Source organism: Acipenser ruthenus, chromosome 9 (assembly GCF_902713425.1).
Source record: "Acipenser ruthenus chromosome 9, fAciRut3.2 maternal haplotype, whole genome shotgun sequence".
NCBI lineage: Eukaryota > Metazoa > Chordata > Actinopteri > Acipenseriformes > Acipenseridae > Acipenser > Acipenser ruthenus.
Window position 1 is genome coordinate 52,144,010 of NC_081197.1, and position 24,564 is coordinate 52,168,573.

Genomic DNA, 24,564 nt, shown 5'->3' on the forward strand with positions numbered 1-24,564 from the left:
TGAAAACTCTAATTGAATTCCAGATTTTGTTCCATAAGAGATCCATTTTTTTTTGCAGCACACTTTAGATTTAGAGGTCATATTATACATAGATTCTATGTCCTATATCCTTAAGCAGCCTTTTATTCCCAAGATGTATGTGTGTAACAGAACAGTGTGGCTACATATATATATATTACATTACATTACAAATGTGCACATGGAAAATGCTTGTATTACTAGAGCACATATCTGTTTGTGACTTATGGCTTGTTATTGTACATTTGTTTCCCAGATAACAGAAGACATAAGTTGTTTTTGTCATTGGAATTTTCTGGTCAACATTCCATGGGATTTAGGTTGGCTTGGAAGTATAAATCTTACAATATTACATTTCTTTCTACCTTGGCGCATTGATATTTTTGAGTCGCCACACACAAACATAGATACATGTTTCATTATATAAATGGACTACAAATACATACTACTTGTATATAAAGACTTAGTATGATTTTGTCTTGCTATACACACAGAAGGTACTTAATTATTAAGAAAGTAAAATCAGGTTAAGAAGAACTTGTTTTGTTATCAAACTTAAGAAATTTAAAAGCAGCGAAAGGCTTGTTTTTACTTTTCTTTTCCATGTCTACAACTGTGTGGGAAAAGAGTCAGCATAGAGTTGTTGCTTGTTTCATTATTTTGTTGCATATGATAATTAGAGGCTAAACACAGCTGTGTGGAGTAGGGGTTAGGGCTCTGGACTCTTGACCGGAGGGTCGTGGGATCAATCCCAGTTAGGGGACACTGCTGCTGTACCCTTGAGCACGGTACTTTACCTAGATTGCTCCAGTAAAAACCTAACTGTATAAATGGGTAATTGTATGTAAAAAATAATATGATATCTGTATAATGTATAATGTGTATAATGTGATATCTTGTAACAATTGTAACTCGCTCTGGATAAGGGTGTCTGCTAAAAAATAAATAATAATAATAAGTTGGCTCTGTGTCTGGTGGGGGAAGCTCAGGCCACTTATCGGGCCCTTGACCATGAGGAAGCTAAGGATTACCAGCATGTGAAAGAAGCCATTCTGCATCGCCTCTGGGTCTCTGAGGACACCTACCAACACTGATTTCGGACCATCCAGTTTCAGGCAGGTAAAAACGGAGCAAAAAACTTAAGGAACTGCACTTGGTGGCTATGCTCGGACCAGAACACCAGCACGGAGATCCTTGAGCATCTGGTGGTGGAGCAGATGACCCATGTCCTTCCCAAGACGTGGGTTCAAAGGCATAAGCTCACCACCATTGCCATGGCAATGCGGCTAGCCAAAGCCTTCTAAGAAGCCGTTCCCATGATTGAGGACATGACCCGACTGGGTGCCCTTGGGAGGTCCGAACCAGAGGGAAGCCTGCGGCCACAAGACTCTACTAAATCCAAATCCAATAGCTGGACTGAAAAAGTGAAGTTGCACACAGCACTGTGACAAGTATGTTATTTTTTTTCTTCAAATTAGCATAAAAACCTTTGTCAGACTACAGACAATCAAATAAACAGCAGTTTGTAGCTGAAGATCGATATATTTTTTCAATTGTTGAGTAAGGTTTTTTTTTTTCTTTCTTTTCTGCTGAGCGATTCGGTGACCACAATGCATTCTACAATACAAAGAATTACCTGACAAACTTCAGGCATGACAAACCAATCAAAATGTATTTTACTAAAGCGCCTAACCAACAGAGTTTAGTTTTTGGACGTAGTGCAGCATTTCAGTATCTATGGTTGCAATGTTTACTCAAGATTACTGTAGACCATGGCCCATGCAAGACCCAGAACGCTTACCAATTCAAAAGAAATTCGATATAAGACATTTTTATAGAATATGTTGATGAAATACCAGAAGGAGAATAATATCTCCTGCTGGATTACAAACTTCTACACACTGATATGAAGATTCTGAAGCAGATGAGCCTGTGAACGTTCCAGTTTTGCTTGTTTAGTTTTCAATAGAAGTATAAATATACTAATGTGTATAAGGATAGTGCATTGTCCAATTGTTTAGTGTAGGCTGATGTGTTACAATTACAATATTGCATCAGGCTTTTCTGTCAGTAAAAACTGCAGGTATGCATCTTATCTGGACCGATGTATGTATATGTGTGTGTGTATATATATATAATCTCTATCAATTGAGTTTAAGCACAACCAAATAATAATTTTCCATTTAAAACATACAAATGAAGAAGCTGTGCTGGTGAATTACAGAGTAGCTGTAGGACTGTTTTTTCTATATGGTTTCCACCAGAGAGAGAAGAATGATCTCATACCTAGAGCAGTCAGAAAGTATAATAGGAGATGAACTGCAGTTCAATGACCCTCTGTGGCCTGAGCAGTGGAAGCTAGTAAGCACTGCATTTCCACTTTATTCACCTCTTGTTCTGTAACCACCATCATACTACTCTCTGTATGGATTGCTATTACAGAAAAAAAAAAAAGATTGGTTATTAGTGTTCAGTAATGCCAAATCGGAGCCCATATTACTTCCTATGTAAAGTCACACACTACCGTAGTACATTACTTTTTCTTGCAGATTTCTCTCAGTTTCATTCAGGTAGAATAATAGCAATGCTAGTCTAAAAAAAAAACAATAGACACTTTTTAACACAGCTTATGTATCCTCATCTCATTGATGTCCACAAACGTACGCACGTTACGCACGGTGCTTACCTTCGTCTTCATAAGTGTGGACTCGCATGTATCTTGTGCGATCGGTTGAAGCGAAACAGACTCTTTGAGCTTTTAGAATTGTACAGTTTATGTAATGAGCAAAAGATAAAATAATAGTATAGTACTACTGCATGATCTGAATGCTGCTGATCTTCCAGGATTGAGCACGGTAAGTGCACATTTAAAGTTTAATTTGTATTTTTATTTTATTAGTGTCTTACGTTAAAATGAATAATACATTTTCCTAATTACTAACACATACTTGCCAAGTTGTGTTGTTATTATTATTATTATTATTATTATTATTATTATTATTATTATTATTATTATTATTATCATCAGTAGTAGCTGTTTACAGCCCTATAGATTATATTTGAACTCTCTGAGTTTACAGTCTTATTATGTACAGCTATAAGATTATAAGGTTTATAATGTACAGGTCGCGTGGGCATCTATCTGACGTCACCACAGCAGACAAACTGACAGTTTAATAAAAATGAAGACCAGATTTCAAAATGTTACTGATGAAAACAGAGGCGTGCTTGTTGAAAATCAGGAAAATGGTGCCACAAGAAAAAAGACGAAAAAAGGTGAGTGATATAAATTTCCTAATATCGTACCTGGAAGAAAATTGAGAAAACAGGAAAAGTACAGCAACTCGACAACATTACGGTATACTGGGAAGCAAGAATGTAATGAGCTGATATCTATAAAGCGCAATATGTGAAATGTACTCGACGTCACCTACATTTCGGTACCATTCATATTGCTGTACCCCCTATAGGGGCGCTGCAGCGAATAGCTAACTAAATAGCTAACTGACTTTTTTTCTATTAGAATGCAACACTAATGACTATTACTTAAATGTTATTACATTAAAATCCACTATCAAACCGTTATATAAGCACCTCTATGCTGTTTTTTTTTTAATTCTTATATCTGAATAATATGCCAGAGCCCTGAGGGAAGGGGTGTATTGCAACAGTAACACAGGGACCAAATTACCTTGTGCATTACACACACGCAAGTACAATGTGGGACAGTTACTTTGTTAACTCCCTTGACAATTTTAAATGCCTCTATTAATTTGCCTCTGGCTTTCCTTCTTTCTAGGCTATACAGATTCATCTCTTTCAGTCTATCTTCATATGACATGCACTTCCATCCTGGAATTAATCGTGTTGCTCTCTTCAGCTTTCTTATGATATGAGGACCACAACTGGACACAATATTCTAAGTGTGGTCGTACCAGTGCATTGTATTATTTTAATATAACTTCTCTTGATTTTAATTCAACTGTTTTGACTATATAACCTAACATTCTATTTGCCTTATTTATAGCTTCTCCGCACTGTCTAGTTGGCTTAAGAGATTCATCCCCCAAGTCCTTTTCATACAGAGCCTCCTTTATTCCGTTACTCTTCATGCTGTACTTGCCTCTAATGTTTTTGCACCCTATGTGCAAGACTTTGCATTTATTCACACTAAATTGAATCTGCCATGTGTCAGCCCAAGCTTGAATCTTGTCTACATCTCTTTGTATTATTAAAGTTGCTGATTGGGAGTTGGCTTCCCCTCCGTTTTGTGTCATCTGCAAATTTGCATAGTTTACTGATTATTTCTTGGTCCAAGTCATTTATATAGATTAAGAATAGCAATTGTCCCAGTACTGATCCCTGTATTGGGATTGGTACCCCACTTGTTACGTTACTCCAGATTAATGCCTGGCCTCTAATTAGAACTCTGTGCTTGCTATCTTATAACCAGTTATGAATCCATGCAGCTACTTTACCATTTATTCCTACTGATTTAATCTTTAGATATAGCCTTTCCTGCGGTACTTTGTCAAATACTTTTTGTAAATCTAAGTAGATGATGTCATACGCACTATCCTTGTACACTCCAGTAGTCACTTCCTGAAAGAAATCTAGTAATTTAAATAAATTAGTTAAACAAGATCTAGCCTTCCTAAAGCCATGTTGGCTGTCACTTATAATATGTTGTTACTATATAAATATTCCTCCATTTTGGTCCTTATTATAGTTTCCATGATTTTACATATGGTTGATATTAAACTTATAGGTCTTTAGTTCCCAGAGTCAAATTTATCTCCTTTTATAAATATAGGAGCAACATTCAAGTCCAATTTTCCAGTCCAGTGGGATGGCTCCATTATTTATAGATTTATTGAATATATAACATATTGGTTTAAAAATCTGTTCTCTAGTTTCCATAAGGACACCTGGACAGATTCAGTCGGGCCCTGAGGATTTGTTTATTTTATGTACTGCTAGCTGCCTTAGTATGTAATTCTCTTCTATAACAAACTCTGGTAATAATGTTTGTGTACATTCTGTTGACCTTAGGACAATAAAATTAATTAATGTTTATGGATATAACAAAACAATGCCAAAATTGTTCAATAAATGTAAAATTGTTTAAATACTTCATTAAATGGTGCTATGGCAATAAAGAACAGCTGTTTGGTCATCAAAATCACAGCAATCACTAGGGCTATCGTTTTCTAAAATGTATTTTTTAAAGCTACTAATGAACTAAATTTCAATGCTGCACTTCGTCTTTTCCTCACATTCCACTTCCAGAAGCTTCACGCATTAGCTGTCCTTTTCCAATGTGTTTCTGTGTTCTTTCATGAGAACTTTTTTGTAGTAGGACATAGCGGAAGTTCAGGATTATAATACCTGGAAGGAGTCCTCAATAAATGTATTAGTAGTTTAAATAGAAAACAAAAACATTATAAATTAAGCAGTTATTTACCATAGTGTGGGACCTACACAATTGACCTTTTAATTCTGTTGTCTCCAACTCATTTTTGGTAAAGTATGAAAGCAGCTCACAATATCACTAGTGGAATGGGTAAACATACTGTATATAAGTACAGTACAACATTTCTAGCTCTATGTATACTAGTACTTTGCACATTTAGAAATGTAGCTTTCTACTGATAGAATAAAGGAGAGTAATTTGCTTTTTATTTTGTTTAATTGAATTAATAACACTAAATAAAACACAACTTTAGATGCTAGGCCAGTGTCTGTACTGACTGTATTGGCATTACTAATTTTTACCTGTCATAAAAAAATAATAATGTAAGGACTTCAATTTGTAATGGTGTTTTTTTTCTTCTTCTTTTTAGGGAGACAATAATGTTAATTCCATAGGTATAAGCAAATGATGTAAAGACAAATATGTTTTTTGTTTTGTTTTGTTTTGTTTTTTCCCCCAGAAATTTCTATCCAAAAGGCATGCTGTGCTAAATGTCTTATACAGTTAAATACAATACACTGTGCGTAAATTAATTATTATTGGGATGGCTTTTGAAAAAAAGAAAATAAACTATACTAGTCACATGTGGCTATCTCCTTCTTGTTCCATAATTTCTGGAGAACCATCAAGCACTACATTACTGAAAAGATATTAATAATCTATGCCCCCTTCACCTGCTTCCACTGCAAAGTCTTCTTTTTTGTACGTGAATATGCTCTGCTGTGAAATGGGGTGATAAATAAAAAAGTAGAAAATGTTAAGTTAATTCTCATTTTCTTTATAGAATATGGGGAACAATTTTAAATTAGCAAATATTTCCATCACGGCTGTGATTACACAGAGATATCTGGTAGTGGGTATAGAAAATACCTGCAATATATAGCATACACTTTTGTGAATACAGGCGACCCCTTACATGACCGATTTATGTTCTATGCATTCCATAAAATATAAAAGCAGTATCTGCCTGTTGCATGTCAGTTTCAGTCATTATGGGCAGGACAGATGCTTGGTTGATAGGTATATTAAGGACTGTACAAATTACTTATGATAAACAAGGAATAACACATGTAATACCAAATTCCAGAGAACAGTCTGAAGTACAGATTTAAGTTGTATTAAAACAGAGCAGTGTTTGCAAGAAATACATTTCTTGACATTAGCTGTATCCTGTGTTGCTCTTATCATTGTGTGTCCAGATCAGGCTCCCTTCTACAACAATGTTCAAAGCATTTTCTGTTCCCACAAGCCATTCATTTCAAGCAGAGCACCAGCATTAAGGGAAAATGATCTGGGTGATGCTCCTATAAGATTTTCTATTTCTTCGTGTAAATGTTCTCCTCGAGTAAAAGCCGAGAACTTTATTTTGCATTCCTACTGTAGAAATAGTGTTTTTACCTACCTTCCCGTAGAATTAACACTAAATTGTATCAGTTGTAATACTGAATAATCATGACTGATACCCCTTGATCAGACTGAGAGCAGTGGCTTTTCTTATTACTAGACTGATAAGTGAGATCCATCCATTAGATGGGCCCCTAAAAAGCCATTATATCGAGACCCCCCCCCCCCCCCCTTACTAAAACTGACAATGGTCCTTTCTAGCAGCAAAATATTTTAAGTCCTTGAGAAACAGAAAAATGACACACTATATATAGTAATAAGTAAAAAGGCACTCACATAGTCAAGAGAATGATTATGCTTGCATAGTAATGAAAGGCCTTTTGCAGTCCTTTCACTAAATTTACAAAATACTTTGGGCTTTGTTGTTAATATACTGTAAAAAAAAAATGACTACAAGCATTAGGTCAACTGATACCGCTGCATAATACTGCTAAAAGGATAAAAACAAAAGGGGAGTGCTAGACAAAGGGGTTTCTAAATAACTGTAATCTTTCAGTTACATAGGATGTATAATATGTTCTGTTTTATACACAGAAGAAACGTTCTGCTAACATATGGGTAATGATATAGAGTAATAAATATACATTATATATAAAGCACTAGGACCATTCTATAGAAAATGTATGTCTGTGTGAACAGGATGTAAGTGGTGATAATAAAGGCAATGTCCAGACCAGAGTTCTCCCAAAAACGTCTGTGTTTTAATTTCAATAATTATAATAAATAATAATAATAAACACCCCAGGTTTACAGTCCTTATTAACAAAAAGAATGACACTCCTGAACCACAATCCTCCGTGCACGAAACTGTGCTCTTTCTTCCGGGGTCGTGGTGAGTGCTGGTGCTGTGCTGTGTTGTGCTGTGAGGGACGTGCTCCGGGTCTAATGCTGGCTCCGCGGCTGCAGCTCCCGACTCTCACTCCTCCTCTGTCAGAGACAAAACAAAACAATAACAGAGACACAGGCTCCGGCTGGATACCGTCATCAGCGCAAGGGGCCGTACTAACGTAACTGCTTCCCCTTTGTACCCAGAACCTCCTCCTTGCAAACAACCCGTTGCCATGGTTTCTCCAATAGGGGCCCGCCCCGCAGCTGATTGCAATGGAATCCTTCCAGGTACATGCAACTACGCGCTCCCCCTAATATGGTCACCTTCCGGTTTCCGCCTACCGTCAAGGCAGTCCATCTAGGAGGAAGCATACGATCCACCTTACCAAGCGCCTTCTTTGGTCGGGAGGGAGATTTACAGTTTGAATTCTTTCTCTCTCTGTCACAGTCTGTTACACTGGTGGCAAGTCATCGATATCAGATTAATGGCAAGCATAAGATTTTTGTGCAAAGATTGAAGTTAGGCTTTAAAAAAGCCTTGATCTTCAGGTCCAAGTCGTGTACCTAGTGATTTACGTGTGGGGCGAGTCAAGCAGTTGGGAGTTTGCTGGTTCAAATCATGGTCATGCTGGATTGTTGATGTTTGAGACCCATAGAGAGCTCTGCATTGGCCATTGTACCAGGGAGGAAAACTGACTGGAGTTGGTTTACCTCATCACACCACAGAGACACCTATTAGTCAGGACCAGATAATACCAGGCGAAGACCTTGAGCTCATATTGATGACGCATCCATTGTAAGAAATGTTAGATTTCCATGATATGGCCCATCGGCTAAAGAATTCTGCAATGTGCATTGTTTTAGCTTCTTTATGCTTTAATGCTATGCATCTGGGTTACTAACTTTCAGCACAGATAACAAGGTTAATTTCAGAAATCCCTGCTTGAGAATAATGAGATTGTGGCATTTCAGTACTCTGGGCTTTTTAAAACAGCAGGAGTATTGACGCTTCTTGCAGTATTAATTAAAGCATACACCTGTAGCATGTTCAAAATGTTCTTCTCAAACCTACATTTACCTGATCATGCACCCTATGCAAATTAAAAAAAAACGTATTTTAAATGTATTTTCCAAAGAACACAGAAAACCTGGTTCTTCAGTTGAAAACAAGTTAACTTGATGTCATATATTTACTGCAGTATCTTAGGTTGTGGTCATTAACCCTTTTTACATTGGGTACACAACGGTGTGTATTTTCTTAGAAGTACCAAATCACTTCTTACAGATTGATGTGTATTTCAATACAGATGGAACTTGTGGTAGTTTCAAAGTCATGTATTACAAAACAGCCTGATCTAGGATATTGTATTAATTGTCCTACATTTCTGCTTTTAAAATACTCCATATCTTGCCAGTGGGGTATGGAGGGTGCATTTACAGTACTTTTAAAAAGCATAAATGTGTTAAACCAGATACTGTAGACTCAGTTACTCAGTGAAACATCCAAAGCCAGACTGACACATGTATAACTATATATGTGAAGCAGGAGTCAATTACTGTAGGAGCAAATCAATATCTCTTTGTGTGTTTTCCTTTATTTTGTTGATAAACTGTTTCTAAAAAAAAATATGGGCCTATTTAAAGCAAGTGCAAATTCAAAGGGAAATTGTTTGAGAGGATTACATCATTTTAATGGCATAAAACTTACAAGACACATCTTGCTGGAGGAAGGAACATTTACATTATTATTATTCTCAGTGGTTTCTTGCTATTTTATTACTACTAAAATATTTGTATTTATTTCTGAAACATCACACTAGCTTTAAAATAGGGACCTATAACTTAACTCCAGTCTGCATAATAGGACACATGAACATACTGAATCAAATATACAGGCTATATCAATGAACAACATTTAATACTAGTCTTTAATGAACTGATTATCCTTTTAGCTGTAATATTTCCTTCATGTTCCCAGATGGATATAATTATTGTCTGAATGAAAGATATTTCCTTGTGGAGTTCCTTCCTGAAGTGCTATACTGTCTATAGGGGGCATCATAAACATTTCATCTCTGGTTGTATATTACCGGTACAGAAAAAAAGCATTAACAACTATGTTTATTTTTTTCTTTGAGTATTTTTCCCTTTACTTGCTCTTCCTTTGACCCCTTCAGTAACACTTCCAGGAAGATGCATAGTATATGGCACTGCATATCTTTACTTCATTACTGTGTTAAAGCAAAGATTTTAAAATGTAATGTGTGTGAAAAGAAAGGTGCCAACATGACATTTACTACTGCTAATATGGATCTGATTAATTCTACAACAAGAAACGTTATATAAACTATTTGTCCTCCTGTCACAGCTTTGGTATAAAGAGGACATCACGCTGTTGTGGAGGGTGATCTACCCGCACCAACAAAATGCATATATATATATATATATATATATATATATATATATATATATATATATATATGATCTTAAGCTTTTCTTTATTTCAGATCATTAAAGACAATGGCTTTATATTAATGAATTCATTAATTAATAATTAATGCAAATGTATTTTACATGTGTAATGCAATTATCTGTCAAGAGTAATACAATTATAGAAAAAAAAAAAAAAAAACAGGGGAGATGAAACCAAATCTTTCCTAATACTGATTACAATCAAGTCTAGTCATTAGTAATCAGACAACTATTACCAGTTTTCTTGTATTTTTCTTTTTTTTTTTTTAAAGCTGCTTTTGATACAAGCCCCACACATCATAGGTCAGGATTTTAAATGTGAACACATGCCACGAAGGAAACCATGCAGGAATTAAAAATGATTCCTGTTGTGTTATTTTCGATTTTGAAAGAAGCTTTTGTGTGTAAAGATGTAACTTGATCCAGGGCCTGGAGCTTTGCCCTTTCGTACACAGGCCACTGTTTCTATCCCAGAATACAAATGCTTTGGAGACTAACAAGCTTTGTATCTCTATACTGACGTTGGCTTTTGTAAGACTTAATTTACTTTAACTATAGTGATAAAAAAAACCTTTTGTGTCATTCTGCCATTGCTTTAAACGGGGGGGGGGGGGGGGGGGGGGGGGGGTGGAGAGTTTTTCTCAAGTTATTAGCCGAGGATCCATGCTAAAATATGAAAGTCGGTCTGTTCCACTGTTATAAACTGTACATTTTGAAATCTTTCCAAAAAAAATCGACTGCTTTCATTTCTTAGTCCCATCTGTTTCTCTCTCACTAGATATATTTGTTATTTTTTCCTGAAGCCGCATGGAGCATTACCCTCACTGTGCTGGAGAAAGAGGACATAGATTGATCATTTTACAAGACAGGGAAACATTTATTTTGGGTTAAAATGCTATGCATTTCTTCACTTCCTGTCCAGTCTGGCGAAAAACCATATACAGCAAAAAAAAGGCATAGGTTGTTTTCGGTAGAAAGGGAAAAAGGAGCAATGTCAGGAGGGCTATTAGGCTGCTTATCTGTCTTTGCACTTTGGTACATGAAATCTCTTTAGCTCAGCATGCCATGTGTCAAATCTATCATTTGATATGTCAGGAACCATTATTCCCTTCTTTGTCACCAATTTTGACCAAAGGATGAAAAATCCCTGTCGTACCCAGACAGAATTATTGCTGAATAAAGGTCTGGTGCTTAGCAGTCGACTGAGGTGAAACCCAGGGAAACCCTCTTTAGATTGGGCCCAGGTTAAGAGAATATTGATCTGTGTTGAAAACTATTCATCTGTCTGAGCAGAGACAAAATTAAAGCTATTACTGTACAGTAAATACACTGTATATCCTGCCAGAATGCCTTTAGAAAAGTTGCAATGTCCCACAATCATGTTCTTTTACATAGTAAATTATAATTTCTGGATGAAAGTTTTCTTCATTCCTGCACAACATTCTGTTGTTTACCTCTGCGTTATCATAATTGTGACCCTGGTTAGTTTAGTACTTTGTTGACCATTCTGAAAGGATGTTTCTGTTAGATGTACACAAGCTTTCATACACTTGAAAGCCTTGCAACTCTTGTAAATGTGAACTGAAAACTCAAATAAGCAAATAGAAAAATGTAAACTAATGAGTAAAGGAATTGCCTTTTTTAATTGTGTTTTTGCCATACCGATAATATTTTATATACATAGCTGATATTTGATGTGATGTTTTATAATGAAAACCAAGGGAATCATCTTCTAAGGGCTGCACCACCTCTCCCCCTTCTTTACTTCATAGATTGTTCAACTGTTAAAATGTTTAAACTAAAATGCAAACAACCTGTAGTGTCAGCAAGGTCTGCTATGTGTAGCAGGGCAGAAGCTGGGCGTGAACCGGCGACCCTGCACATTGCAAGCAAGCGTCTTAAACACAATGCAAAAGAGCCGGTCTCATCTGCATTTGTGTTTTTTGAGCTTTTAACCTCACCTCATCTCATCTCACTGACAGGGACACCATCCATAACGGCAGTGTATAACACACAACGTTGCCCCTCACATATCTGCTTTCTGACAGAGTGAACAGAAAGCTGAACTATGTAAGAATGTACAAAAAGTGATTGCATTTTAGTTACAAATTGTACATGATTGTCAGATACAGCTTATTTTAATGTAAAGTATTTCTCATTAAAAATACATTTATCTAAAAACCTCTTACATGGTTTTATTCCTGTCTTCCATAGCGCTTCCATTATCCCAGAGAGTGAAAACTGGAAAGGGTCATTTAAGCTGCATTTATTTTCTATGAAGTCTTTGCTATAGGTGGCTATTACACTTAACTACTGTATATGAATAGGTGTTCAGTGACAGTGAAGCCAGCTTGTCAAAGTGTACTACATTAACAATTCAGTGTAACATATAACATTTACAGAATGTATAAATTAGGTGTTGGCCTCAATGTCATCTTTTAAAAAGAAGAGACCGTGGAGAATCAACACCATTGTTAAGAACAACACTGGCTTTTACTGAAAGTTATTAAACAGAAAGGAAATGTATCCAGCCATTTGATGTGATAAAAACCTGACAGTTCCTGAAAGTTGTAATAATTATTGAGATAATTTAAAATGTGCAATCTTCCCTGTTATATTTCATTACAGTTATCACAATCGCATGAACAACATGTATTGCCTTTTCTGTGATGACAGACTGAATCTTGCTTCAGCACTCATCAGCTCAACATCAAAAAGGTTTAGATCCACTGACTTTTAAAAAAAAATTCTGTTTTCCAGTTATTCCTGTATCTCACTTTTTTACCTTCTCAGTGAATGCTATCAGTATACAGTATTCATATTTAATTCATCTTCCTTTTTTTACCACAGCACTGGTCAGAACAATAGACCAAAGAGATTTGACCTGAATGCGATGGCAGCTTGGCAGGGAGTGGTGGTGACCATCATTGGTGATGGATATTAAGTGAATATTATTGAGTAAGAGCATGCATAACATCACATTTGATTATTTTTTATGTAAACTGCATTACGTTTATTACTTTTTAATCCTGGAAGCAATTATTTTTTTCTTTGAAGAGATTCTTCAGCAGATATGTAAGTCGGTGAGTCACACAAGTATTTTGGCCTATGGGCAGTTCATTTTTATGAAGTCTGGGGCCAAATGAAGACTGAGTCTTTGCCAAGACAATCACTGACAGTGCCTTTTTTTGAAATACATCCTCAAGTAATTGTTGGTAAGCATTCACACAGTGGCAGTTTTACCACTGGGTTTAAAATACATAATTTAATTACCCCAGTGAATATTTTAAACAACCCAGTAGAAGAAAAACAAAGTGTTTACATTCACATTTTAAAATGGAACCATGCTTATCAATTTCTAACAGTTTTCTGTTATTATTTTATTTAATAAAACACAGAAAATTGCTTTACCAAATATAACAGTTCCAGTAGTATTATTATCGTGGAAGTAACATACATTTAGAAAAGGAATAGTAACTAGAACTGTAAACTTTGTTCCTAGACTATAACTCATTCTTACTGGCCAGCTCAAGCAACCTGTTTAAATTGTGGCTGCAGCTATTAAAACACACCTCACCAAAAACACTGCACACTTAGTGGCTTAGATGCTGCTTGGCTGAAGCAGGAAATAAGTCTCATATTTAATGCGTACTTTAAATTATTATTTTATTAGTGCCCCTTTGGTATCTTTAAAATGTAGGGCAGAAATCTATGTCATAGATATTAAGTTAATCAATCCTGAAATGTTACGAATGCCCTGTAATGCTTCTGTACCATTGTTTTACTTGTATTTATTGACCTCAAATGTTAGCCTTATGACTGGCAGCATATAGCCCTCAAATAATAATATAAATCAAAACAGAAGTTTTGCCTTGCAATTTCCTTTTTGGTCTCCTGAATATGAAACCAGATGTTTCTGGCATGCTAAAGATGCTTTTCATCTTGTTTAGATTTTTCTTCCCCTGCACTTTCAAAATTAATGAATTAAAATAATAATAATAATAATAATAATAATAATTCCCAGCTTATAAGTATAATTTCCTTGTTGCAGTGGCTTCCAGTCATTTTTGCACTTATACAGCAAAACTTAAAATACCTTATTTAGTCTATAACTGTGCTCTGTAATATCTACAATTACATCCCTACACCGTTTAAATTCCATATGGCTGTGTAATACAGGCAGCCTTTCTGTATCTGCAGAAGGTAATGACAACAAGGACTCTGATTGTTTTAAAATACATTTTATTCCTCTTTTACATTTGGGAAAAAAACATCGCTAAAGATGAAAAGTTGTTGCTGCTTCCTGTTGCCCAATCACTTCATATTATACAGAAGTTCCAACTCATATGGTCTGCAATTAGAGAATTGTTAGAAATATTGGTTAGCTTAGGAAACCATTATAACTGGTTATATAAAAACTATAAGCATGTTATTAATTATGCTATACAGTTAAATATTATGATTTGAAAAAAATATATATATTAAAATGTTTTTGTAATATTGTAGCAGGGCAGAGCCCTGCCTGTAAATATTGTTGTGTGGTGATTTGGTGGTGGTTGGCAGGGATGGGGTTAATTTCCTGTCCCTGCCAAAATACATGTGAGAATGTGGCTGGAGCTAATTGAATTATTGATAATTAGGCTCCAGCCACATGCTATAAAAAAGGGGAAAAATCCTTTGTTTGGGGAAGGTGTTTTGGGTGAGTGGTTGTTGGTTTGTGCTGTGTTTATATTTTTGAAAAAGAAGTGTAGTGAATGCCCAGCCTACCTTTTTGTATTTTGTTCAAACCTTTTGTTTTGGCCCTTGCGCCAGTTGTTTTGTGATTTGTTTTACTGTGAAAGTTCTGTTTTGTTTAACTGTTTTATTTTTGCTCTGTGAGCAGTGTTTTGTTTGTCTTTTTGATTTCCCTTTTGTTGATTAAACTGCGCAGAAGCGCATTAACTGCAACTCCTTGTCTCTGAGTCTCTCTGCCTGCCCAGTACCATCTGGGCCCACGACGCTACCCTGTCACATATGGTGTCAGAAGTGGGATAGCGCCCCCTAGAGACTCGGAGCGGGATTGTAGTAAAAAAAAAAAAAAAAAAAAAAAAATGGGAAGGAAGAGCTGCAAAAAACAGCAGAAGCGGCAGCAACCGCAGCAGAGGAAAAGATGGTGGTCCCGGGTGCCCACTCAGTTTGGACCCCCAAACTGGGCAGCTGAGCAGGAACAATGGAGGGCTGAAGGGGCCCCCATGTGCGAGGCCTGTGGCGAGTTTGGGCATGACCGGGAGGACTGCCCCTACGGTGATCCCCAGTACGAGGAGGCCTGGAACCAGGGCCTGGTTGGGGACGCCGCCGAATGGTTCTGGGCAGTTGACCATACCCAGGTGTCCTCAATGCCCAGGAGTGAGGAGCCCGAATGCCCACCGCTCAAGCCTGCACCAGCAAAGGAAGAGTGCCTGCTGATCCCACCACCATCACCAGAGGAGATCAGCTGGGGGGCCATCCTCCGCACTGTAGAGGCGTCCTGCTGGTGCCCCATCTGCGGAGAGCGGGGGCATTCCCTACTCAACTGCCCCCTCCCACCAGAAGAATGCCTGCTGCCTTTGCATCCACCACTGCCACCAGCAGAGGGAGAGAGCCTGCTGGCCCCGCCTCCGCCAGCAGAGGGAGGATGCCTGCTGGTCCCACTGCTGCAGCCAGAAGGGGAGGAGCCCCTGCCGCCTTCGCAGCCAGAAGGGGAGGAGCCCCTGCCGCCTTCGCAGCCAGAAGGGGAGGAGCCCCTGCCGCCTTCGCAGCCAGAAGGGGAGGAGCCCCTGCCGCCTTCGCAGCCAGAAGGGGAGGAGCCCCTGCCGCCTTCGCAGCCAGAAGGGGAGGAGCCCCTGCCGCCTTCGCAGCCAGAAGGGGAGGAGCCCCTGCCGCCTTCGCAGCCAGAAGGGGAGGAGCCCCTGCCGCCTTCGCAGCCAGAAGGGGAGGAGCCCCTGCCGCCTTCGCAGCCAGAAGGGGAGGAGCCCCTGCCGCCTTCGCAGCCAGAAGGGGAGGAGCCCCTGCCGCCTTTGCCATCAAGAGGAGAGGAGCAGGAGCTACCTCTGCCTCCACAAACATCACCATTGGGAGAAGTGGAGCTCCTGCTGCCGCCTTCATGGCCAGGGGCTCCCCTCCCGCCATCGCCTGGGGATGCCAGTTCGCCATCGCCTGGGCCTGCCTGCTGCTCTGCATCGCCGGGGGTTGCTTGTGTCTCCCTTGCTTCTCCTAGGGTTGCTGCTGGTCCTGTGTCGCCTCCCGAGGGTCCGCTGCTGCTGCCGCCGTCGCCTCCCGAGGGTCCGCTGCTGCTGCCGCCGTCGCCTCCCGAGGGTCCGCTGCTGCCGCCGTCGCCTCCCGAGGGTCCGCTGCTGCCGCCGTCGCCTCCCGAGGGTCCGCTGCCGCTGTTGCCTGTGGTCACTACAGGCTTAGCTTTGCTTGGGGTCGCTGCCAGCCCTTCATGGCAGCAGGGAATACTGTGGCCGGAGCCGCACAAAGAGGAGCTACCGGCTACGAAGAAGGGGGGGGAGGTGAGGAGACCACCTCCACCACAGCCCCGACCACCACCCCTGTGCCATAGCCCGGCACCTGGGGGTTGGTTCCCTCAACCTGGGCTCCCAGACACCCAGGCTGCATGTCTGGACCTCTGGTCGCTGGGCCTGACTCCCAGGTCGCAGCACCACCAGGCACAGGAGGTCGCCTGGTCTCCTGCTCCGCTCCCCCTGGTTGCCCAGACGTCGCTCCACAGTCGCCTGGGCTCGCACCTCTGCCTGGGGCTGCAGCCGACTGCTCGCCTGCCTGCGCTCCTGACGCCCCATCCACTACGCCTGGGTCCCCTGTCGCCGGGTCTCGGTCCCGCCAGGAAGGCGCCGGACTATGGACTAACCCTCCCTCAAGGATGGGAGAGGAAGGACAATAGGGGACTTGAGGGAGGGTGGATGGCTTTCAAAGGGGGGGGGGAGGTGGCCGTGGGGCCATGTGTGCTGCGCACAAGGGGGGGGGATATGTAGCAGGGCAGAGCCCTGCCTGTAAATATTGTTGTGTGGTGATTTGGTGGTGGTTGGCAGGGATGGGGTTAATTTCCTGTCCCTGCCAAAATACATGTGAGAATGTGGCTGGAGCTAATTGAATTATTGATAATTAGGCTCCAGCCACATGCTATAAAAAAGGGGAAAAATCCTTTGTTTGGGGAAGGTGTTTTGGGTGAGTGGTTGTTGGTTTGTGCTGTGTTTATATTTTTGAAAAAGAAGTGTAGTGAAGGCGAATGCCCAGCCTACCTTTTTGTATTTTGTTCAAACCTTTTGTTTTGGCCCTTGCGCCAGTTGTTTTGTGATTTGTTTTACTGTGAAAGTTCTGTTTTGTTTAACTGTTTTATTTTTGCTCTGTGAGCAGTGTTTTGTTTGTCTTTTTGATTTCCCTTTTGTTGATTAAACTGCGCAGAAGCGCATTAACTGCAACTCCTTGTCTCTGAGTCTCTCTGCCTGCCCAGTACCATCTGGGCCCACGACGCTACCCTGTCACAAATATATATATATATATATATATATATATATATATATATATATATATATATACTGTATATTATTTTACATGAGTCATATATAACTACTTAAGGCCTAATTTGATGACACACGATAAAACGCAAACATGCTATACCGTGTACGTTTGTGCGGGATTGTACTGTCCCCTTCATGTTGTGATTTTGAAGGGAGTTTGAGGTGGGCGCTGGCGGAATTCAATTTGTGCTGAGCAATGAAGAAAAAGTGGGAGGCAAAAGCTGCTAGCAAACCAGAGCAACTGACATTCCCTCGAAGAAAATTTTCTGGAAATAATTTATCCAAAGAAAATGTGCTCCTAAAAAAGATCAGAAATATATTGCTTCACATAGGTATGAAATATTGGCTTTACATTATTTAAGAAAACCGTTTTTGTTCGTTAGAAACCTATATAATATTTTTTAGATCAGAACTAAAGTTTATGAAGCTGTTAGACTATCATACTGCAGAGCTGTGTTTATATTATCCTATACAGATTGAGTCCCATCGGTTATTTACACTCATAGCATTACAATTTTTTTTTTGTTTATCTAATTGGTCTATAAAAGGGTACCTGTGTACAAAAAACAATAATTTGGCTTGTGAGTTAGGTCACATAATAGTTGATCAAATGTACACAGATCAGTAAAAAATAATAAAGTTGCGTAACTTTATGATCAAGGGCGCAGCATGCATAACTTTATAAATTCATGTATCTACTAATCCAATAAACAATTTGAAAGGCTGAAGGCTTGAAGTCCATACTTCATACCTGTGTGAAATAATGTGCTGCAGATGATTTTTTTAAGATTGTCTTTTCTTCTTGTGTCGGGTTTGAAACGTAGACACACACATTCCAAAAGACCCCACGCAGCTGATGATTAAGTGCATATTCAAATGGGAAACACTTTGAAATGAATTACTTCCAGTAATTTGGAAGTATGGTGTGTATGCATTTTTTTATATACTTGTGACAAAGTGGTTTGCAGTGTACAGGTGCAGGAGTGATGCGGTGTGTAATTAGCAGACAGAGATTTGTAATCCAGTTGGAAGTATTTTATTTTTAACAATCCAGGTCTGCTGACCAAATAATGATCCTCGGCAATACACAGCAATGTGTAGTGCACAGGGTAAATAATAACGGGTTTGCAGTCCAAATAATAGACACAAGTATCCTTCCCACAATGTACAAACACAGTTACCAGTCCTGGGTGCGGGCTGTAATGCTTGTGATGGGTGATACAGTTTATTGCATGACATTAGTGCAATGCTGTTCCGGGTTTTGTGCTGGCCATTGGCGACAGCTCCAGAACGTGTTAGCCGTCTATTAATACAACAAGCAACAACTATAGACAAAACAAAACAAACACTCACGATAAGTTATCACAATATTGCACAGGTCCTTCTGGGTTGTTTTCCCGTAACCAAAGTGAAGGAACAGATTGCGTCTTTCCATCCCCTTTTATGCCGCCACACAGATGTGTGTGCGCAGTGGCTGAGACAATTACAGCAACAGAGGGCATCAGATGTGTGTGCGCAGTGGCTGAGACAATTACAGCGACAGAGGGCATCAGATGTGTGTGCGCAGTGGCTGAGACAATTACAACGACAAAGGGCATTGGAAGATGTGCAGTATCTTTGACATGGTTTCTTTTTTTATTGTTATTTATTGACATTGTTATTGTCATAATTATGTATTGTTACTTTGTAGCTTTTACTATTTCTAGATACTGCAGACTTATTTCTTTTTTAACCGATTGTAGCAAGGTATGTTGCAGTGCGCAGGTATAGAGGTGATGCAGTGTTCAAGATAACGACATACAACAAAGTACTGGTGAAATGATGGTTTTAATTTGTAATCCAATAGTCTGATGACAACAGTAAACAATACATGGAGGACTGGCAGTACACAACAATGCGTACTGCTCAGCTAAATAAACACGGGGTTCAGTCCCGAAATAATAAGCACAGTCTTTAAACACACACAATACACACACACGAGTCCAAGTCCAGGGTGAGTGCTATTAGTGCCAGTGGTGCAAATACAATTTATCTGTGAACAATAGTGCAGTGTTGTCCGGGTTTGTGCTGGCCTTAAGCAACAGCTCCGGATTGTGTTAGCCGTCTAATAAATAACAAACAGTACAATTAGAACTGACAAAACAAACAAACGCTAAACACGCACGGTAATATTTTGCTTGTCCTTTAGCGTTCTTTTAACCATAAACAAAGGAACAGATCACCTAGCCACGCCTTCTTCTTGTACCTTCAGTCACGCCCCCTTGGTTAACGAGTGCAGCCGTTTCTCCTCCAATCATTGGTTGCCACATCGCTTTCCCTCTGGGGCGATGACTTAATATACTGCAGCTGTGCCCCCTTTCTAGATGGCCGACTTGCACATAACCCTGGGAATGAATTGCCAGGCCATCCAGTCCAGGGCACTTTGTTCCCTTTACACTGTGTCCTCACAGGTTGGGAGGGAGATTTATCAACAAGAATCATTCTGTCTCTGTCACACCGACATGTAAAGCACTTTGAGATACTGTAGTATGAAATACGCTATGTAAATAAATATAATTGAAATTGATCAAGAAATGTGATTCTTTCTTCTTCTCCTGAGAGTGTGTAGGGTGAGGGGGTCTCCCATGTTATGGCCTGCTAGCAGAATGTATTTTATTTGCAATTTTAGTCCTTTTAATCCTCTTTGAGTAAGACATTACTGTATGTTTTCTTTTTGTTGCTGATTCGGCAGATACCATTACTGATTCTCGTTTTGTCTTCTAACACAGCCCACAATTTCACTTAAATTAGGCTCATTATATTTCGATTCGACTAGAATATAGAAACAGGTGACAGCTGATGGAAATACTGGTCAAAAGACCTATAGTATTGGAACTTACAATCTTGCAAGATAATAATAAAAGGGGGATCATGATGTTAATAAAGTTAATAAGGAGTAAGAACATTCCTTTGAAGGACTGGTTAGCCTTCCTTTAAAGAAAAAAATAATTACATATAAATGTTCCTAATGGGGCAAAAGACACATTGGGTGGGTGGGGGTAGGTAATAGCATGCTTAGGGATTCAAAAGAGCTCTAATGATATAAAAACTCAATCCTAAACATAAACATAAAACACACTGCTTCATGTCTTCACATAATAGGCCTGCCTTATTCAGATTCAAATGTTTGTTTTTTCATGTATGCTACTCACTCTCATAACCACAATAAACATTATAAAGATTTCAGAATTTTGATCGCTGCCAGAGCATACACATTTCCTGATATATTTTAAATCCAGCCCAAGACATAACAAACACGTCCTGTCACATGCGTTGCTTGCTAGTAGGTCAGGGTACCTGTGTTGTGTAAAATGAATCCTGAAACCATTATGACATTTTGAGTAAATTGCTCTGTTTTAGAAGTTACAGTGGTAATCAAATCAAAACCACCAAGGTTTGCCTGTTTAATTCTAGCTCCAGTAGAAACATTGCTACATGTTAGGTGCTAATTAGAGTTTTATGACTAATTCCCAGTGTACATCTTTAAACCCTAGCTACTGCAGAAGGAGATGCTAGACTTATTATTTTATTTTCTAAAATGTAGAAGTACAAAATGAATGGGATTCAAACAGAGCTGGACTATTTTGAAAAGAACCTTGGAGTTATAATGTAGTTCAATTGCCAATATGGACAGGCAGTTAGGCACACAAAATATAAATGGTGTAGATAAAGTTAGCTCAAGAAACCAGTAACACAGAGAGTAGAACAAAAGGGTCCCACTGGAAGAGTAAGCAACAAAGCACTGCAAATGCATAGAAGGGTTTACCATGGGAAGATAGCAGTGTCATCAAAAACATAACAAATGTCAGATTCTGACCTATGGCCTCTTCTCCCCCCAAAATGTCTGATATTTTTTATGTAACCACACATAGTTTATATATGTAGCATAGAACAAGAGTTTATGGCAACTATCACCATATAGTGCTGTGGCTGAACAATGTGCCTTTGTCAAATTGAAAGTAATGTCTTGAAATAACTACTGAGGATCTTGTTATGCTAATGAATCTGTGATTTAACTTCCGTTAAGGATTAATACATTTGCAATTAGATGTTAACTGTCAACACATAACCAATAGTCACAGTTCTGACAACCTATTCATGGTTTTGCCAACTTTAGATCACTTTAAAGGTAGTTATATCTACCTACTTCATCAAGAAGGCGGCTTGTGTTTTCCCTTAAAAACAAGTTAATGTAAAGAGATGCACTTTTGCATGGCAACAGAGATTTGATTTTATAGACACCTATCTATTTTAGGAGTGAAAGGTCATGGAGGATAATTCATTATCAAGTTAATGCATTATCCATATTACAAATACAGCAGTACATGCTGTTTGTTGATCCAGTGCTTTACTCACTCAAAAAATGCCATGATAGAAATGTGTCTTGATGGTGGCGATTACAGGGATATCGGCAGTTCACAGAAAATGGGAAGCTTAACAAAAAGGGAAGACATAGCTTTTGTTCACAAAAACGTGTGTCCTAGTTTGAGTATGTGGATATAGTTCCCTTTGCTGTTACAGACCTTGTTTCCTGGCTGTGCAGTATGCCATCTTTTTAATGTCAGACCTTGAAATTAGCAACAGACTCAGTAGGAAACAGCATGAAGGAAATGAGCACTGAGAGAAGTTTACTTTACATTACCTAGGACCATAATTCATGGTATTGGCTTTGGACCACAGGTTCTCCAGCCTGAGGTACAAATGAAATATCCCAAACGCAGACCACGCTAATCATTCTAATCATTATCTGACCTGCCTGAACATTATTACAGCAAAACTAACGGTCTATTTTAAATTACTGACTGTGATTTTTATATTTAGTTATCTAATGTAGGCGACAATAAACAGGGTATACAATACAGACTGGGGGCATAATCTTGTACCTATTTGCATTCTACCCTAATAAGGAACAGCCCTTTTTCGTTTCTTTTCAGTTGTGCCAAACTCATGTAGAACATTGAGGTACAGATCTGTGCTATACTGAGTGGGTACATGATAATGTCCCACCCTCTGTATGTTGTGAGAGAATTACTACCAACATTTTTGACCCCAAAATAGTAAAACACATTCAAATTGTGAGGTGTGTGGGGTTTTTTTTTTTTTTTTTTTTGGTGTGTTCTGAGAAGCTGCGAGAATTGTGTGTTTCCAATTTGTCTTATGCAGTATCACATTTAACAATACCTGAAATTTAGGGTGCCATAAAATGTGTGGGGAGATACAAGGCAGGGCTATTTTATTTTTGAGAGGGGACTGAAATGAAAGAAGGGTCTGGAACCCCATAGACCCCCCTCAGGAGCATGGCAACACTAGAAGGAAAGCAAACATGTCGTTTTTTTCAGACTATAATTTATTAATTGAAGAATCTCGCCCAGATATTTACATTTAGCAGTGTATAGAAGTATAGTAGCCTCTTTATTGTTGATGTGGATAAAGGTTGCTTTAAGAACTAAAAACAAAATGCCTGTCATAGATTTAACTAATTAATTAATAACTTTTTTGGTGCAGATGTTAAGAAATAAACTGAAAAATAAACTGAAAAATAAAAATTATGAGTATGATGAAGGACTGGCCCTGACCTTAATGAAAAATCTTGACTAAATCAAAGTAAAATAGTTGGATTCACCACTCCAATATTTATTTTATTAAACCTCTGCTACACTTTCACAATGACAAAAGAAAATGGTCACATTTGACCAAATATTAGAACTAAGCTACTTGCTGTGCAGCAAACAGATACTGTGCTTTCCTAGAAAAGTCATTGTACTGGACATAGCGTTGGAGACAGCTGCACACTGAGATGAAAAGTAGGAAACAAGCTGTGTTTTCAAAACCCCACAGCCCATACTTGCTTGAACGGTGGTATCGATAAATAATAAAAGAGAACACTGCATTAAAAATAGTGTTGAAAAGTATTGATGTTTGGGCAAATTACAAGATAATCGGTCTATTTACATGAACCATAAAAATTCCAATGTTTTTTGGAATATACTATATAGTTTTCTGAAAAGTAATTCAAATATAAAAAGTCATGTAAACACAGTTTTCCGAAAATGTATTGGAAAGTTCCGAAAGTGAGTTTTTGGAAAACACCACTTAGACTATTCCAGTAGTATTCTGAAAACGAACATAATTTATATCATGAAAACTTATTCTGACAGTGTACTGCACATGTGCAACCTTAGTCATCATTTCCACGCACGTGACTGTTAAAGCAACTATATCCATATTTATAGCTGAAAAAAAATAGAAAAAACACTGCAGCAATAATGATTAAACTGTTTGGACACACAGAGATGAGACTTAGGACCTGAACAATGGTAGTTGGAAGAACAAGTTTTGTTTTGTTACATTCCAATATCAGTAGATCAAAATGTTGTGTATAGTAGTACTTTTTGTAAATATTCCAGCCCAACAACTTATTTTTGTTATTCTAAGGAAAGTATGATAACTATTCTTTATCAGTTTTTCTTGTCTATAGAACAGCATCTTGTGTAAGGGTAGAAATAAAAAGCGAGCAAGTGGCATATAATGGCAGCCGCTTAATGAGTTGGGGTTATATAATAATATCAATAAAACAATTATAAATGGATTTCAGTCACCGATCAGTTTACACTGATCCATTTGTTTAGTTACGGATTTAAATCAAATATTATTTGATAAAAAGAAAACTCCATTACTAGAACTATGGTTGTTCACACAGAAAGTGCCTATACTGTTGGCGCAGCAAATTAATTCTAGCTAGGTAAAATGTATTGAGAATTTACAGTACAGTAC